The sequence below is a fragment of the Amblyomma mixtum genome, chromosome 5 (genome assembly GCF_055824585.1).
Source record: "Amblyomma mixtum isolate Tamu chromosome 5, ASM5582458v1, whole genome shotgun sequence".
NCBI lineage: Eukaryota > Metazoa > Arthropoda > Arachnida > Ixodida > Ixodidae > Amblyomma > Amblyomma mixtum.
The window spans coordinates 197,350,024-197,368,742 of record NC_143016.1 but is presented as its reverse complement, the minus strand read 5'-3'; the positions used below and the strand labels follow the sequence as shown (position 1 = coordinate 197,368,742).

General features: G+C 48.6%; 1 protein-coding gene across 5 annotated transcripts in view; it reads left to right on the top strand.

The window, feature by feature from the left end:
• LOC149345374 (alkaline phosphatase-like) overlaps positions 1-18,719 on the top strand; it is a 244,372-nt gene that overhangs the window by 105,981 nt on the left and 119,672 nt on the right. The window lies entirely within an intron of this gene.

Below are 18,719 nucleotides of genomic sequence, written 5' to 3'. Positions count from 1 at the left end.
AAGAATGTAATTTTTAAGCGAGACCTATCCTCAGGTGGCGGACTTAAGGGGCGCACTTCGTAAATTTTAACTAGTGATTCCTTTGGCAGCTAAGCTCGGATATCTTTGCTAGTCCCGCAAAGGTTTTGTATTGTAACTTGGGACCGAAAAACTCACAAGCTGATCGCAGTGCAGAAAAAAGGCTGCTAAGTATTTTGCCAGAGTTGCATGTGACTAGCATGGGCAGTATGTTTTTGACAGTGTGATGAACTACTGGTCAATTGCTTATTATGCCACTATTGTTATTCCAGCAAAATCCCGTTTGCTTTGGTTGGTTTACGACCTATATAGTGGTTTAACGTCCCACACCGACTGAGGTTATGATGGACGCCCTTGCGAACAGTCCGGAAATTTCGACCACGTGAGGTTCTTTAACGTACACTGACATCCCACAGTACACTGGCCTCTAGAATTTCGCCTCCATCGAAAGGCGACCGCCGCATCCAGGATTCAACACACGTCTTTCGGGTCAGCAGGCAAGTGCCGTAGCCACTGAGCCACCACGGCGGATCTGTTTCTTTTTTCGTTGTTCTTAGGTGATGTTTCTCTGTCTGCCGAATGCACTTGCTGATGACGCCGCCCACGGGTTCAGTTTGTTTATAGGGCACGAATACGCCGAAGAAACAGCTTTGTTTAAAGCCCCCAGCTTACTTCTTGCTGACTCACCAGCACGGGGCACTACTTTATTTAGTGCAGAAAGTATGAGGCACCACTTATCCTTTACTTGAATGCGTAATGACACTTATCCCTCGGTACCGGCTCTTGTAGGTTATTGCCAGAATTACTGTGTTTTGCCTCCACCACAAGGAAAATTACATCAGGTAAGCTGTGGCTTAACGCGTAGAATTCAGCGAAAAGCTGTTTCTGCTGAACTTCGCGAGTGGGATGTTCATCCGTTAACATACGGCGTCTCCATCCAAGTTCCGGGCTGCGTCGAGGGGGCAGCGCAGTCAGGCACCCTTGCGTCTCGCACCACATCCTTCTGGGCGTCTTTGAAGCCAGTCAGCGGCGGCGTCGATGCGTCGAACACAAATGGGACTGAGAAAACCGCAGAGCACGCGCGGTGTTCTCTCTACCCGCCAGGGCCAGCTTTTCCTCCTGAATTCGCCCTTGATCAATCCATCACTCAATCAATCAATCAATTTATGCTGCACTGCAAGAACAATTTACAGATTCAGGCCTGCCGAAGCCGCATTGGGCTTGTATAGCAGCGCCTGACAGGTAGCGGCAAGTCGCGTGCGGCGCTTACAAACTAAGAATAACAGAAACAGAAAACTAGGGCAGCAACAAAACGTTGAACACATCACACTTCACAGTTAATTAGAAAAAAACACTGAATCCACTAAACTACCTCAACAACAAATGTATATCAGGCAATGCAGGCGATGAAAGTCCAGGAATATGTGACCATGATAAGAACAACGAGACAAAACAGGCGATAAATTATACCAAAAGTTTCAACACAAAGTTTAAAGTCCGATGAAAGCAGATAAACACAATAGTTTTCATAGCTTGCAGTTTGTACTCAAGGAAAATGCACTTGACGGCAACATATTTAGTAACGAAAGAACATAGCATGCACGAGTCCTTCTACCATAGGGAGTGGAACAGCAGGGAATTCTATATCTCTCTTTTGGTCTGAGAGATCTACTCGGAACATACTCAACTTTATATGCACTATCCCAAAAGTGTTTGAGTACAACCATTTCAAATAAGAGAGCTGTAAGACAGGCCTTCGGCTGCCGAACAGTCGGCGGCTGGCGCCTAAGGCAGAAGGCGACGAAAAGTGAAACGACGTGCCGATGCTCGTGCTTGTGCTGGTCTGATCACTGCCTCTGGTCTGTACGGAGACTCTGCCGCTAGCGGTTCGCGACGCAGCGCCTTGGAAGACGTCCTACGTTACACTTGGTGGAGGTTCCGTCTGCTCTCACCGTCGAGATACGCCATGATGCCCAGGCTGCCAGGCTCTTCCACGGTGCCCGACACCCCGGCCCAACCTGCTCAGCCTGTTGCCACTGCTGTCATCTGTTCCGGTGCGTTCGTCTGCACGACCGTACGAGTTTCAGCGGCACGGACGATACCGACGTAGAAGACTGGCTCGCCTCCTATGAACGCGTCAGTGCGTATAACAAGTGGGATGACAGCGTCATGCTCACCAACGTTATATTTCATTTGAGCGACGTCTCCAATCTTTGGTTCCGCAACCACAAAGCTGACATCTCCAGCTTGGCGGATCTTACAACCAGCCTCAGAGAGGTCTTTGGCCGTCCCGCTGTACGTAAGCTTCGTGCCGAGCACAGCTTGCGCAGTCGAAGCGGAGAAAGCTACATCGAAGATGTCGTCGGGGCCGATTTTTAAGAGGCAACCATTTCCAGTTTGGCTCTTCCCGGGGACGGTGCCTGGACCACTCGTCGCTCCTCCAGCACATTCAGCAGTTTGTCCGTGAGGAAGCCGCCCGCCAGCTGTGCTTGTCTACCAGCCCACCTACGCCTGTGCCTCGGCTCACTCCCAACCACCAGCGTGTCATACAGGAGCAGGTCGCCGAGGTGCGGCCCCCTCCACCTCCTCAGCAGTCACTGATCGCGGCTCCTTTAACGTACGCTGACGCTGTGGTGCGACCGCAGCCTTTACCTGCTGCTCCTGTCTAGAGGCCTCCTCACCACCTGTTAGAACCCCTGCGGCCTAAAACTCCCAATTATCGTCCGGTTGCCCGCCCAGGATCTCATTTTGACAGTGAAAGCGCTCAAAAGGACAAGGACAACAGAAAAGGAGAGACATAAAAAGCGCTTTTTATGTCTCTCCTTTTCTGTCGCCCTTGTCTTTATCAGCGCTTTAACTGTCAAAATGGAAAACCAACTCGCCCACTCAATTCCACGATCTCAGCCACAGCCTCTCAACCCCTGGCGCACGTAAGACAACCGCACTATTTGCTACGCCTGTGGAGTAGCTGGCCACGTGGCTCTTCTGTGCCGCAGTCGCGACCATCGTCCGTACAATTATAGGCGTGAGCCACCGTACGAGCTTCCGCCGTCCTCCTCGCCTGCGTCACATGAGCCGCCTCTGGATTCCTCTTCTCCTAGTTACCATTTCCGCTCCCACCGTTCGCCGTCTCCTGGCCGACGTTCCCGTTCTCTGATGCTCCGTCGCCAACCCGCCATGCAAACGAATCTATGTATACTAACACCCAGCATGTTTTCGTGGACGGATCCGTGACGACCACTTCTTCAGCTGCAGCGGTGATAGTGCCAGGAAATGCCTCATGTCACCGTTTCAGGCTCATGCACAAAACGTCCTCTACAGCAACCGCATTGGCAGCCATACGAGAAGCCGTCCTTTATATTGGTCACCAGCCAGCGCAGCAATGGACTATATTCTGCGACTCGAGATCGGCATTGCAGGTCGTACAAACTTATCTAAAACCAAGGGCATGCGAGTAGCTGGTTCAACAAATTGTGGTTTTGTTATCCGAAGCTTTCCACCGCGGCCATATCATAAAGTTTCAATGGATACCGAGCCATTGCGGCATAGCGGGAAACGAGCGTGCTGACGCCGAGGCTCGGATGGCACATAGTGATGGTGCTTTCATTGAGATAGCCTTTTCTAGATCAGACATTGGAGCCTTGTTGGCGCATTTAATGCAAGCGGCAATGCAGTCGCACTGGCATGATTCGAGTCATCAACAGGACCGCGTCTGTAAGCTTGGCGCTGGCTCACGATTACATTTGCCATCTATGGTGGTGCGACGTCATGGGACTTTACTCCACCGGCTACGGCTTGGCGTTGCCTACACCAAACACTATCTTCACAAGATCGGCATCGAAAGTAACCCAAATTGCGCACAGTGCCACACTCCAGAGACTATTGGACACCTTCCTTTGCGAGTGCCCGAACTATACTGCTGAAAGAACAACATTGGAGGCGACCGTGAAACAACTGGACTCTCGCCCTCTCTCTGAGGAAACTCTTCTGGGCGCCAGGACGAGACGTTCTGATTGGTGCCGTGTGACAAAGGCCCTGCTCAACTTTTTATGTGAAACAGGCCTGGATACTCGTCTGTGACCGCCTGTGCACGACCTACATGGTTAATGACATGTGTCGGTGTTTGTGTTGCAGACACCAGTTTTATGAGTTTTATGTGCGTCTACTAACCGCGATGCGAGTGCCAGCCAGCCAGTGTGGTGTGTGTGTGTGTGTAGACATCACCCGAGAAACTCATTGTATTATGCCATCATCAGCCTTCATTCGCACTTTCCTTTTCCTCCTCTTCCCTTTCCCCTGTGTGGAGTAGCAGACCAGGGCCATGTTACCACCGGCCGACCTCTCCACCTTTCCCTCATTAAAATTCCTTTCCTTCCTAACGGCCGCAGTTCCGGAGGCAAGAACTGCGCCGCCAGCGACTCGCTCAAGACCAGTTTCCGCGCCCGCCAGCATTATCGCCCTGTTCGCTGAAGGAGTCGCCGTCGAAGCACTTGTTGACAATGGGGCAGCCGTTTCCATTCTTAGTCACACCCTCTGTCGCAGACTCAAAAAAGTGGCAATGCCTCTTCCTGCCATTTCTCTACGCACCGCCATCGCTCAGGACATTCCACCAATAGCTCCGCCACGGTGGCTCAGAGGTTACGGCGCTCAGCTGCTGACCCGAAAGACGCGGGTTCGATCCCGCCGCGGCGCCCGAATTTCGATGAAGGCGAAGGCGAAAGGCCCGTGTGCTGTGCGATGTCAGTGCATGTTAAAGAACCCCAGGTGATCGAAATTTCCGGAGCCCTTCAATACGGCACCCCTCATAGCCTGAGTTCCTTCGGGACGTTAAACCCCAATACATCAATACACCACACATTCCACCATTAGCCGCCTGCATCGCCCGCCTGCTTATCGAGAACGTGCCCTATGCAATAGAGTTCATCGCCCTCGTCCGCTCATCTCACGACGTCATCCTTTCCACACATCACGCCGTTATTGACTGCGCCCGTGCTCAGCTTGAGTTATCGCCCTTCAGTGACGCTCCCTTGGACGTACCCGGTGCTGCTGCCGCTAGTGTGGTCGTGTCAGGGGACACAGCTGTTCAGCCTTTCTCTACAGTGCTGCTGCATCTTTCTTGCCTGCTCTCTCCGACACAACTGTCACTTATAAGCCCTCTTTACGATGCGCTAACCAGAAATCTGTTTTCCTGCCTCATGCTGTGCTTAGAATTATTCGTGGCTCAAGCGCTATTTATGTGTCCAACCCGTTCTCCGGCCCTACCACTTTAATCCGTGGCCAATCGCTTGGTAGTATTGCCTTGCTCGATCTCGCCTCAGCATACCCCTCATTGATAGCACGGCCGGCCGCGATGTCAGCGCCATTGCATCTGTTCCCATCGCCAATCTGTCTCCTCTCAATGTTTTTCACTGTTCCGTCGGCGCCGCCCTCACGCCTACCGAACTATCCCATTTTGTCGCCGTCCTGCTCTGTTTTGCAGCTTCGTTGGACTACCAGAAAACTTCACTGGACAGCGCAGCCACCGTTACCCACTGTATTGACACTGGCACCGGTGCCCCTTTGCGCCAACGTCTGTACCGTGTGTCAGCCGCTGAGCGCCACATCATTGACGAACAGGTGACCGACATGCTCAAGCGCGACGTGATACAGCTGTCGCACTGCCCCTGCGCATCGCCGGTGGCCCACGTCACGCAGCGACATTTTCAGAAAGCATTAGTAAACATCTCCACGTACTTGGCGTCCCGAGGCCTGCAGCATCTTTCCCCGGAAAAAGTGTTGCCATGGCACTCACAAGGGAAAAAATGACCAAATATCCGCTCCTTTTTGGTGCGAAGCGGCTACCATACATACGGACCCACAGATTCCTCGGCATTGTCGTCGACCGAAACCGCTCTTGGACACCCTATGTTAAAAAACTCCGTGCGAGAAGAGCAAGAGCATCACAAATCTCGAACTTTTATGGCAGGAACACGTTGGGGCGGCAATTTTCACTCTATGGTTCTCCTTCGAAGGCCTATGTGATGGTCTTTTGCGATATAGTTTATCGATTTTGCAGAGAATGTCGCCAACAAATAAGAGGACGCTGAAGGCAGCACGAGATACCTGCCTGCGGATCTTCCTTGACTTCCCTAACACCTCCTCCACCTCAGAAACAGTTGCGGAAGCATGATGTCTACCGCTCGAAGTCATCGCCACACTGGTAACGATTCCAACCCATCTGCGTCATGTACTTCAAGGGAGTAAACGTCTCCTGCACCGTGTCCGATACAACCCGCAGCAATTCCGGCTTTGGCCAATCTATGCAGCTATTGCATCTTCGTGCCCTCAGTCAGCCACGTAAACTAATGGCTACGACTTTTAATTCTTGGACACTCATGTCCTGTCATCAAACAGTTCATAACGGGTGCCGCTGCGAAGAATGGCATAGCGCAGGCTGCGCTGCTACGAGCCACTCTGAAATATTTAGCTGAGAAGTATCGGCAAGACACACACATCTTTACTGACGGCTCAACTTCTCACGACTCCTCATCATGCGGCCTTTGTGTGCCCTCATGAGGCCAAATGCTTTATTTATTTTTATTTATTTATACAAGTACTTGCAGCACCTCAGGGGCATTATTGCAGTGGGGGGCGGGGGACATTTGGACGAAAATGTACATGGAAGACAGTTGGGCTTGTTGGTGTGTATTCGTTAGTGACTGCGACATTGCAACTAGCATGGAAAGCACAAGGACAGCGACAAACGGAACCGACGGGACAGCACGGTACATGTGACAAGAACTTAAAACAGCTAATCACAGTTGGTAAAAGCAAGAAAGCAACAAAATACATAGCAACGATAAGTCATCTCGACGGCAAACGATCTTCAGGGCACCGCGGTGTAAAATTCCGAACACTGAAAAGGAATGGGCAGACTAGCACATGAATCGCAATGCCAGCTAAAGGTACGAAGCAAACGGGATGATATTAACCTACGGGAGATTGCCTGGCAATAAAGACGGAAGCTCTGAACACGTTTTACATTCATCAATGCTCTTGGGAAGCCTATTTCAGTGCGCGGAAGCATGCGGAAAAAAAGAATTGCGGTAGACATCAGTACGAAAGCGCATTTCAAGAACTTTCAGCTCATGATCTAATCGTTTAGAGGTGAAGTGGGGAAAGAAAATGTACAAGCTCTCATTTATTCCTGTCAGATCAGAGTAAATTCGGAGAAAAAAGTTCTAATTTTGTAGTTAATCGATGGCGCGCTAGTGTTTTCCAACCAAGGTTCTCTTTAACTAATGCAATACTGCTACGGACCTTATAATTGCCAGAAACAAATCGTGCAGCGCGGTTTTGGATGCGTTCAAGCTGTTCTATAAGATTAGAGCTTCGAGTGTCCCATACCGCGCAAGCGTATTCGACTATGGACGAACATTTGTTATGTAAAGCAGTTCTTTTGCTTTATGGGGTGCTTAATAAAAATTACGCCTGAAGGGATTAGCGTACGAAATGGCTTTAACGTTAAGTACTCAAAAAGTCTCTTCCGTGTTAAATTTCCTGAAAAATAGATTCCCAGATATTTGTAATGTTGGACTTTTTCAATAAGTAGTCCGTCCAATTTATAGACTGATCTCAAAGGAAAGCGTTTAGAGGCGAATGGCGCAAGTTGACAATTAGCCCTGTTCAGACATGCCCCACGTAGTGCACCAAGCATGGATTTTTTCAAGATCATTCTGCAATCTGCTGACGCCACAATCATTTGTCTACATTCCTGTATATGGCCCAATCATCAGTATATAACATCACTTTGCATTCTAGATTTTGGCCAATGCCATTTATAAAGACTAAAATAACAAAGGCCCCAAAACAGACCCTTGGGGCACGCCAGAGGTTTCGGTGACATGCGTTCATTTAGTTCCGTTTATTAAAACATGCTTTGTTAGCCAAGGCAAATAATTTCAAATCCCGTTCATTATGGTGTATACTGAGACAGGATAATTTATGCAACAGCAATGGATTAGAAACGGTGTCAAAAGCTTTTAGGAAATCCAAACGTATGCAGTCTACGTGAAGTTAAGTTCAAAAGTGTAAAAGAGATCGTGGGAGATCTCTACCAGTTGAGTAGTACATCAAAAGCCAGGCCTGAATCCATGTTCAGCATCAAAAAGAAATTATTGCTTTGAAGGTGTTTCATACCAGCCGTCTATATAATGTGTTCGATTGTTTTGCAGCATAGGCATGTAAGAGAAATAGGCCTGTAATTTTATAGTACACTTTTGGAACCGTTTTTATGAATAGGAACGACGTGGCTACCTTCGACTCTGCAGGTAATGAAATGGTATTTAATGATTTATTAAACAGAGCTACTCAAAAATGCGTAATTTGTTGTGCGCAGGAGTTAAATACCTACGACGGAATGCCGTCAGGACGGCCATGCGGTGTTTTGTTGAGATTGGAAATAAGCTTGAGAATGCCATTACATGTAACAGTAACCATAGCCATATTCTCGTAGGCTATTTCTTGTATTTCAGGCAGTTCACCAGTGTATGTTAAAAAAAACATTTAAAATAGAAATTCATAAAGGAAGCCCTCTCACAATCATCAAGCACTGTTTTCTCGCCAAGTGATAAACTAGGGACATTGGTGGCCTGTTTACTACTTACTTTACTTTATTTCCAAAATTCTTTAGGATTAACACTTAGCTTTGCGCCAAGCGATGAAATATAACTTTGTTTATTTACTTTTATTTCTTGCTTAATTTTGCAGTTCACTTGAGGCATTTCCTTGAAAACAGACAGATTGCCAGTCTTTAATTACGAACCATACAGGCAGCGTTTGTTATTAATTAGCGAGCAAATTTCCTTATCTGCCAAAGGTTTATCATTCAGGCGCCTAGTTGTCCAAAATTTGGAAGGCGTGCATTTTTCAATTAAAGCCTTTACTTTGTTTTTAAAAGAATCCAAGCTTCATCTTTTTTTTTCAACTCGTGCTTCACATTTGGTCTATCCCAGCTCGTCACCATCCCGACTAGGCAGGATAACCATTCTTCTAGCATTCTTGATCTCGTGCTCACTACTCATCCTGAGAGCATTTCACCACTTACGCACCTATCAGGCTTGAGTGATCACGCGTTAATCTACGGCACCTATCACAGTCCCTTATTATGCCCTGAAAAATTAACGAAAACATTGACGCTCTACGACAAATCTGACTACGATGCCATGATTAACAACCTCACGGAACTTTGTAGCTGTCTCCTCTCAAACCTTTCAAATCGTTCTGTCGAAACTAACTGATCTCTGTTCACTGATAAAATGCGCGAGCTCAACCACCCCTACACTCCTACTAGGACAGCCACCACATGGTCATCATCGCCATGTTTCAATGGAAAATTAAAAAGGCTACTTAACAAAAAGAAAAGGCTCTTTCGATCTGCAAAGCATTCTAATGACGCCAGCGCATGGGAAAAGTATAATGCTGCCTAAAAGAACTTTCTTTCTCACGCAGCACAAGTAAAAAAAAAAACCTTCTTCTCATCCACATTACCTTGTATGCTTCAAAACAAACCCAGGCAATTTTGGAAGGTTATAAACCCAAAAGCAACCCCGCCAGTATCGCTTTGCGACAAACACGGTTCACCTATTCCACACACTGACACGGCTGAAGCATTGAATTATACATTTTCATCCAATTTTACCCACGATCCTGATGCCCGACTATCCTTATTTTGATTACCCTCCTATGCCTGACATACGTTTCGACCCTAACGGAATAATCGCGTTGATCGATTCCATGAAACTAACTTCATCTGCTGGTATAGCTGAAACTAAACAAAAGTTCTCCAGAATACTAAAAACGTTGTAGCTGTTCTTCTTTGTCGTATCTCCCAGCAATCACTCAAGTCCGGTATTGCACCCCACGACTGGAAAGTTGGGAAAATCATCCCAGTGCACAAAAAAGGCCCCACATCGTCTAGTAAGAACTACCGACCCATCTGCCTCACTAGCGTTCCCTCTAAATTAATGGAGCACGTAATGTACTCACACATCATGACCTTCTTGCAGTCTGTCAACTTTTTTGACCCTTCTCAACACGGATTCCTGAAAAAACTATCCTGCTCTACCCAACTGTCCCTCTTTACTCATGACATCAGTTCTAGTATGGACATGAGCACACCCGTGGACGCTCTTTTCTTAGACTTTGAAAAAGCTTTCGACAAAGTTTCCCATCAATGCCTGTTATTTAAACTTTCGCGCCTAAACCTCCACACGCTAGTATGTAATTGGCTCCGAAATTTTTTGACTAACCGCCAATAGTTTGTGTTGGCTACGAATCACGCGTATTCTATTTCACCTGTTACCTCCGGGGTACCACAAGGCACGGTTTTAGGGCCTCTGTTATTTTTAATTTATATCAACGGCCTCCCAAGTAATCTATCTTCCACCGGGTTCGCCGACGACTGCGTCATCTACCGGAGCATCACTTGCAACATAGACACTTACCATCTGCAGTGCGACATAAAACTTGTGGAAGAGTGGTGCGCTAACTGGCTAATGTCTTTAAACGTTAATAAAACAACCCGAATATCATTTCATCGTCGTCAGTCGTATCCTACTCATAATTACACCCTTCGCGGTTCCATGGTATCACACGCATCTTGATATAAATATTTAGGTATTAGCCCAACACAGGATTTCTCCTGGACCACCCACATAATGAACATAACCAACGAAGCTAACCGTGTTCTTGGTTATCTAAAGCATAACTTGCGTTTCGCACCTGCTTCCGTAAAACTGTCCGCCTGTTCAACTCTTGTCCGTCCTAAACTTGAATCATCATCACCATCAGCCTGACTACACCCACTGCAGGGCAAAGACCTCTCCCATGTCTCTCCAATTAACCCTGTCCTTTGCCACTTGTAGCGACTGTATCGCCGCAAACTTCTTTATCTCATCCGCCCACCTAATTTTCTGCCGTCCCCTGCTACGTTTGCCTTCTCTTGGAATCCACGCCGTTACCCTTAAGGACCAGCGGTTATCTTGCTTTCGGATTACATGCCCTGCGCAAGCCCATTTCTTCCTCTTGATTTCAACTAGGATATTATTAACTCGCGTTTGTTCCCTCACCCACTCCGCCCTCTTCGGATCTCTTAACGTTACACCTATCATTTTTCTTTCCAAAGCTCGCTGCGTTGTCCTGAACTTGAATATTCATTCCCAATCTGAGAACCCCAACAGATTAACCTAGCCAAAACCCTTCAGTATGTCCAAAGCCACGCGATAAGATTCTTATCTTCTGATTATTCATATCATACGAGCGTAACAGCATTGAAAACAAAAGCTAACCTCCCCAGCCTTGAATCCCGACGAAAAATAGCCAGACTCTGCCTTTTCCAGGAGTTTTATCATTCACATTTGAGTCATTCCGTTATCACCCCTGCACACCGCCTTTCACTTCGCATCAGTCATCCGAAAGCTGTTCATACACCTCGAGCATCCACTTCTGCGCACCTAAAATCATTCTTCGCCCAGACCGCGAGAGATTGGAACGACCTCCCGCTGAAGCTTTCATCCATCCTGGCCTGGAATACTTCAAATCATTCATCACTGATTTATTCCAATGATATGTATGCCCACCCCTCATGTAATGCCCCTAATGGGCCTTTGAGGCTCTAATATATAAAGAAAAATAAATGTCCGCTGACTGGCTGACCTCAGAAAAAATGGGGAAGAAATTAGGAAGTTCTTAGAAAAAATTTCTTAGATTAAAAGTTCTAGAAAGACGTTCTTAGAAACAAGAAATTAGAAAGTAAGAAAAATCGGTCAACTTCAGCGTAGGACAATCCTCCACCACAGCAGAGCTATACGGAATAAAAGAAGCTGCCTTTTTTATCCTACGCCATAAGCCAGGACGCTGGGTAATCTTAACGGACTCGAAAAGATTGCTACAAACCTTGTCCAACCTCCATAAAAGGACAAATCGCCAGCCAATTTCTCAGGACATTGGATACCTGCACCACTTGGCTGTTGCTGAAGGCCACTGCATAATTCTTCAATGGATTCCAGGCCACTGCAGCATCCTGGCCAATGAGCGAGCAGACGAAGCGCCCCGTAAAGGTTTAAAGCACCGTAACTACAAGCGCATATTCTTCACAAAATCAGATGCGTCCCAACTTGTCAAACGATATACCAAGGATGAAAAGTACCACCTCTGGAACTCTCCAAGTCATCATTACCCCTCCTCCATTTCATCGACCCACAGCTTCAATAAAGACTACCACTCGGGCTTCCCCGTAATCTAGAAGCAGGTTATGATCGCCATCGTCTTAATGTTGCGTTTACTTACAGTCTACGATACCGTTTCAAGCTGGCAGTCAGTCCGTATTGTGACAACTGAGACAGCACTTCATATTGGCGCGTGCTCATGGGAGCGCGCCGACGATGAAGACGAAGTGTGTATGTGGTTCGGTCAGCGATATAGTGAACTACAATACACATCTAGTGGCGCGAACGGAGGCGCGCGGCAGCGTAGCGGCTGAAGCAAAACGCCGCTCCTCGCCGCAAGGGGCGCCACTGCGCCTTTTACTAGCCCTGCGCCAGCCTGCGCTGCCGCTGCCGTGCTGCTTCTCACGTTCAAAACGGCTCTCCGGGCGCAGAACCGAAGTGTTTTGTGTGCGTTCTAAGTTTCGGCGTGACTCCTCGAGATGTGAGTGATCCGGAGAAAATCGTATTGCGTGTGTGAAGTTGGTGCTATATGCTACAGAGAGGCACGATGCCGAAAAGGAAGACGGACTCATTGCTTTGCTCCGGGCTGTCGGAGCGGTTATTAGGGAGCTCCTAAGGCGTCTTTGTTCGCCGCACAGTATATTTACCAGGAAGAGAGCATCTGTGTAATATATTTTCTACATATCAGGTGTCACTGAAAAATTTCCGCAGAGCCATTGCTCTAGATGGCAAAAATGTTGCATTACAAGCCCTGTACGGGATCACACTAGCCACACCAACCCAAACAGTTTTGAGGTTCAGAGGGTGTCACCTGCACTGTGGCATCAAGTGACGGCCGGCTAATATTTTGCTGGTTATGTCGCCAGAAAATGTGCCCTGAAGACGGGCTGCGAAAGCTGCCTGAATTTGCTTTTGCTGACCAAAGAGGCGGCTGAGAACTAAAACCTAGCCCCGTTCACTCGCATGAAAGACAACGGTGGTCTTCTGTATCCCGCTGCTCTCCTCTACTAATTTGTAGCTGACCTAAAAAATGCCTTCACGACATGTTTTAGCTTCCTAGAACTACATGCAGACAGTATCGTTGATATTGTACAGGTGGTTAAGGCAAAAACAGAGCTTCGGCTTGACTGTCCTGATCACTGTGAGAATGTGGCAGCAGAGCTCACTGCTTTTTATATAACAACCCGCCTTCAATTTCCGGAGCCCTCCACTTCGGCGTCTCTCATAGCCTTACCCAGACAACAGAACTACATCCTCAGGGCGTCCTGAGGAATATTTTTGAGGACACTGTTTTGTCCTGAGGACGTCCTCTTCTAATCCTCAAAAGGTCCTCATTTAGTCCTGTGTTCCGGCCTCAGTATGTCCTCAGGACATCCTCAGATTTCCTTTGGAGGACTTTCTCAGTCTGTTTTCAGGACGTCAGACGATGATGTAGCCCAGGGTATGTGGGTCACTGTATTCTTAATTATTGTAGGCAGTGTGCACAGGGGTTGTGAAACTGCTTTCTTCGTGCTTCTTTTGTCTAGTATTTTGGCGAACAAATTTTGCAAAAGTTTCGCATACTCAAGTGATTGGTTCGTTCACCATATTTGTTGGCAGTTACAGGTTATTCTCCATGCAATATTTTCCTACAGCAATGACTATACAACTCTCACAGGAGTTGAACTCTGCCGCCTCAGTGTAATAGCTAATCCGACAAATTGCCCAAAAATCTGAACACTCCAAGCCCATCAGAAGCATGCAGTACATAAGACCAAGTTTGAAAACCAAAATAACCTAAGACATCTCCTCAAGGCACATAATATTTTCAGTCACAATGGTTTCCTACATTACATCTCTATTGTACACAAGTATCTTTTAATAAACCTGCAGTTTTTAGGAAATGAACGCCGAGTGCGAGAGATAAAGCTGGTTTCAACTCAGTTCAATGCCCCAATATTGTTCTGCCATAGGACGTTTGTAGCACATTTGAGAAATTTTCGTCCTGGAGCCGTTCCGCGAAGTACAAACTGAGGACATCCTCATGAGGACATTTTGCCGTGATGCACTCAAAAAGTACTCAGAATGTCCTGTCAGGGATGAAGACGTTTGGACCATTTGAGGACGTCCTCAGGACGTTTGGTGTTGTCTGGGTGTAGTCGCTTTGGGACGTTAAACCCCATAAACCAACCAAACCAACCAACTTTTTTATGGAAAGCATCAATAGCAGCAACAACCGGAAGCGCCAAGCTTCTAAGTACCTGAAAATGAGTCGTTGCACTTAGATCTCCGAAGCACCTTGTTAGGAAAGCTACAAGCCCAGCCTTGATTCCGAGGATGACATTGCTATGTAACCTAATTTCGGCTGATTACGCCAATAATGTGCCTCCCACCAAACCAATATTCGCTTCAATTTTTCCTTCACATGTCTGCACTTGCCAATAAATGTATAATGCTCGCCTCCCGTGTCTTCTCAACTTGGCATATGTCATGCATACAATGCAAGACTTGCCGAAAATTGGGGTGGAAATATTTTCAATCGTGAGTAACATTCAGTGAACAAAATATGTTTCTGAGGCCGCTTAAGCGCCTCATAAAAAAACTGATTTCCGTAAACTAGATGACACGTAGGCGCGCGGACTGATGAATGAGGAATGTAGTTTTCTATAACTGTAAGCCGCCACGGTGGCTGAGTGCTTATGGTGCTCGGCTTTGGGACATTAAACCCCATAGTACCAAACTATAATCGCAGGTAAACAAAATCAGCCTGGTAAGAGATGCATCTAGACAACTAACACCCACCGGCAAAACCGTGAGCCTCTCTCATTGCCCGTTCCCGGTAGCATACGGCATGCAACGACGCAGTTTTTCATCGCCGAACTGCTCAAAGGGGCACGGCGGGGACAAAAAAGTGCCTATAAGGTTACTTTGAAGCTAGTTGAAGCAAACGGCATGCATTTTTATTAACTACAGGCGTATTAGAGCAACACACCGACACAACGACGTGGAGAAACATACACAAGCTCCAAACGGAGCCGCGACGCCGCCGCTGGAAAAAGATGCAGTAGCGCCACCTGGTTGTTTCTACGCCAAAGAGCACGCCCGCGCCCTTCCGTTCGCGCCACTAGGATAGTATTGTAGTTCACTATAGTCAGCGAGTCGCACATCTTGTGAGTTCTCTGCTGTGCTCTGAACTTTGCTGAAACTGTGAGCTGTGCCAGGCCCGTCTTCGTTACATTTTTGGTGGAGCTTCTGGGTTCTTCCTAACATCTACGTGCCCCGAAGGCTATCTATGAACACGGATTTGACTCCGATTAATCGCAGTGCGAGCCGCCGTCTCCAAGGTCAGTCACCAGAGTGCGGCCCGTTATTTCATTTCTTTATTCGGCCAGACGTATTACATAAGGAGGGGCTACAGTTGGGGTAAATACAAGCATGATGAAGGCAGGCACAATGAACACAAACACTACAACTTATAAAATACAAGAAAACACAAGCTGCACGTCCCCTAAGACCAGGGCTCCAGCCGCGATGCACAGGACTGACGCGGCAGCTATGGCTACCAACGGAAACTCAGCTGCTCATTTCCTGGTCCTCCAGCCGCGAACACCGTCGTCCTTCCATGGCGAAGTGTTTGAGGACGCGGAGGACTGGCTTGACCAGTTCGAGCGCGTTGCCAGGTACAACGGCTGGGATGCGGAGCGGAAGCTCCACAATGTTTACTTAGCTCTTGACGACTCGGCGTGGACATGGTACGAGAACCACTAGGCAACGTTCCCTTCTTGGGAACGGTTCCGCAGCCAGTTGCTGGCGACCTACGTCAACACCGACCGTCGGGAACGAGCTGAGTCGGCGCTGCAGTCAAGAAACCAGCGACCCAATGAGAGCGTCGCAATGTATTATGAGGACATGACCAGATTGTTCAGAAGGGCGGATCCAAACTTGGCCGAGGACAAGAAAGTGCGGCACCTGATGCGCGGGATAAAAGAACTGTTCGCTGGGCTTGTGTGATACCCACCTAACACCACTTTGGAATTTCTATCGGAGGCCACTACCGTCGAAAAGACACTGCAACAACGCGCCCGCTATTACAATCACGACGTGAACACTGTATCTACTGCCGACTTTGCGCCAGCCTCCAGCGACTCCTCTGACACCCTGGGAGAGCTGGTTCATTCAATCGTCAGAGAAGAGCTGCACAAGCTGCACCTCTCTGCCCAGTCGCAGCCGCAGTGTTCATCGGGAGCACAAATTATCCGAGAGGAAGTGCAGCAGGCGGTCCCTGAACCTGTTGCCGCTGCTGCCCTTACACCGACGCCCCCGCGCCAGACGTACGCGTCGGTACTCCGGCAGAACTACGATCTCACCCCTTGGAGCGCAAGGCCATCTGCTCTCCAGCCGCGGCCCCCGCCTGTCACTGTGCTGGCCGAAGCGAAGCTGCGGAAGACGGACGTGTGGCGGGCACCTGACCAGCGGCCCCTTTGTTACCACTGCGGTGAGGCTGGCCATATCTTGCGGCGGTGCCCTTATCGCCGAGCTGGAATTCTTGGATTTCATTCCGAGAGTCCTCTGTCCGCTCTATGGCCAACGCCCCCACGAAATTGAGGAGCACCTGTTAACACGCGGGGATCACACTGACTTCCCTCGCACTGACTACCGCCCACCGACCTCTACCCGCTATCATCCGCCGAGTCCCCGTCCTTCGACAAGCCGTTTTAGCCGCTCACCGAGTCCTCGTCGGGGAAACTAGACCCAGCGGCCTGGGGATGTAAGGCCGCTGACGAGCGAACAGCCGACCATCTTCCATCGTGTTCACGACCAGACGACGGCTATCAAACAAGGACACGTGGCGATCACAAAGGATGTGCAGCTTCGGACTTACCGGTCGATATCGACGATTTTGCAGTTACGGCATTGGTTGATACGGGAGCGGACTATTCGGTTATAAGCAACGAGCTAGCAAAGGAACTCAGGAAATATTAACCGCGTGGACTGGGTCTCAGATTCGCACAGATGGTAGGCACCTAATCACCCCTGTTGGCCAGTGTACAGGGAGAGTTACAATCCACGGACTTATTTACGAAGAAATGAACGGCGGCGCAACAAGGACACTAACAAGAGAGGGGACACCAAATGCGCACCCCCTCTCTTGTTAGTGTCCTTGTTGCGCCGCCGTTCATTTCATCATGCACCAACTCGCCCCTCAGGCCATTCTACGGATTTATTTACGTTTGTGACTTTGTTGTCCTACCTCACTGCTCGCGCGATGTCATTCTCGGCCTGGATTTTTTAGAAGCTAATGGCGCCGTTATTAATTTAAAGAGCTGCGCGTGACGCTTTCGCCGACGCAAGCAGTTGTGAAAGAGCAGACTCAGACGATTCCAGGATGCCCGCCCTGCGTGTTGCTGCTGATGACGTGACGGTGACTCCGCGGTGCAGCATGTTGTTCCTCGTGCAAAGTGACTCGCCCGGTGATCGAAACGTTATGGCAGAGAGATACGTCAGCCTTCTACTCGAGAAAGGAATCTGCGCTGCAAGAGGGCTTGTTCGCTTACGGGATCACTCTGCGACACTCTTGCTCACCAACTTCGGAACCGAGTACCAGCCTATTGCGAAAGGAACGGCCGTCGCATACGTTACCGACTTCGCTGAGCCCGCTGAAATATATGCTCTGGCTTTATCGTCGCCGGAAGGACGCAATGCCGAAGCCGTTCTGTCTACCGTGGACATTAATCCCGGCTTGTCGGTGGGTCAGAAGCAGCGCTTGTTAGAGCTCCTTCACGATTTCGCAGAGTGCTTCGCCACGACATCAAAGGTAGGGCGGACCTCGGTCGCCAAATACCGCATCATCGTAAACAAGGAGACAAGCCCCATATCCCAACACCCGTACAGAGTGTCGCCGATGGAACGGGAGGGTATACGATCCCAAGTGCAAGAAATGCTTGCAGACGACGTAGACCAGCCTTCCTCGAGCCGATGGTCTTCGCCTGTGGTATTAGTGAAGAAAAAAGATAACACCTTGCGACTCTGCGTCGATTATCGAAAGCTAAATCGTGTCACGAAACGTGACGTCTACCTCCTTCCACGTATCGATGACGCCTTGGATCGACTGCGCAATGCTAAATATTTTTCTTCACTCGACCTTAAAAATGGTTTCTGGCAGATCGAAGTGGACCAAACGGACAGAGAGAACACAGCGTTCGTGACACCTGACGGCATTTATGAATTCAAGCAATTTGGATTCTGTTCTGCGCCAGCAACCTTCCAACGCATGATGGACACCGTTCTTTCTGGGATGAAATGGCAGACATGCCTAGTTTACCTTAACGATGTTGTCATTTTTGTTTCTAGCTTCGAGCAACACCTCAACCGGCTGCGAATAGTGCTACAGGCATTCCGTTCGGTACAGTTGACGATAAAGCCACAAAAGTGCCACTTCGGCTTGGAAGAGCTCAGTTTTCTTGGTCACGTGATGAGCACTGACGGAGTCCGTCCTGACCCGGAGAAGACTGCCGC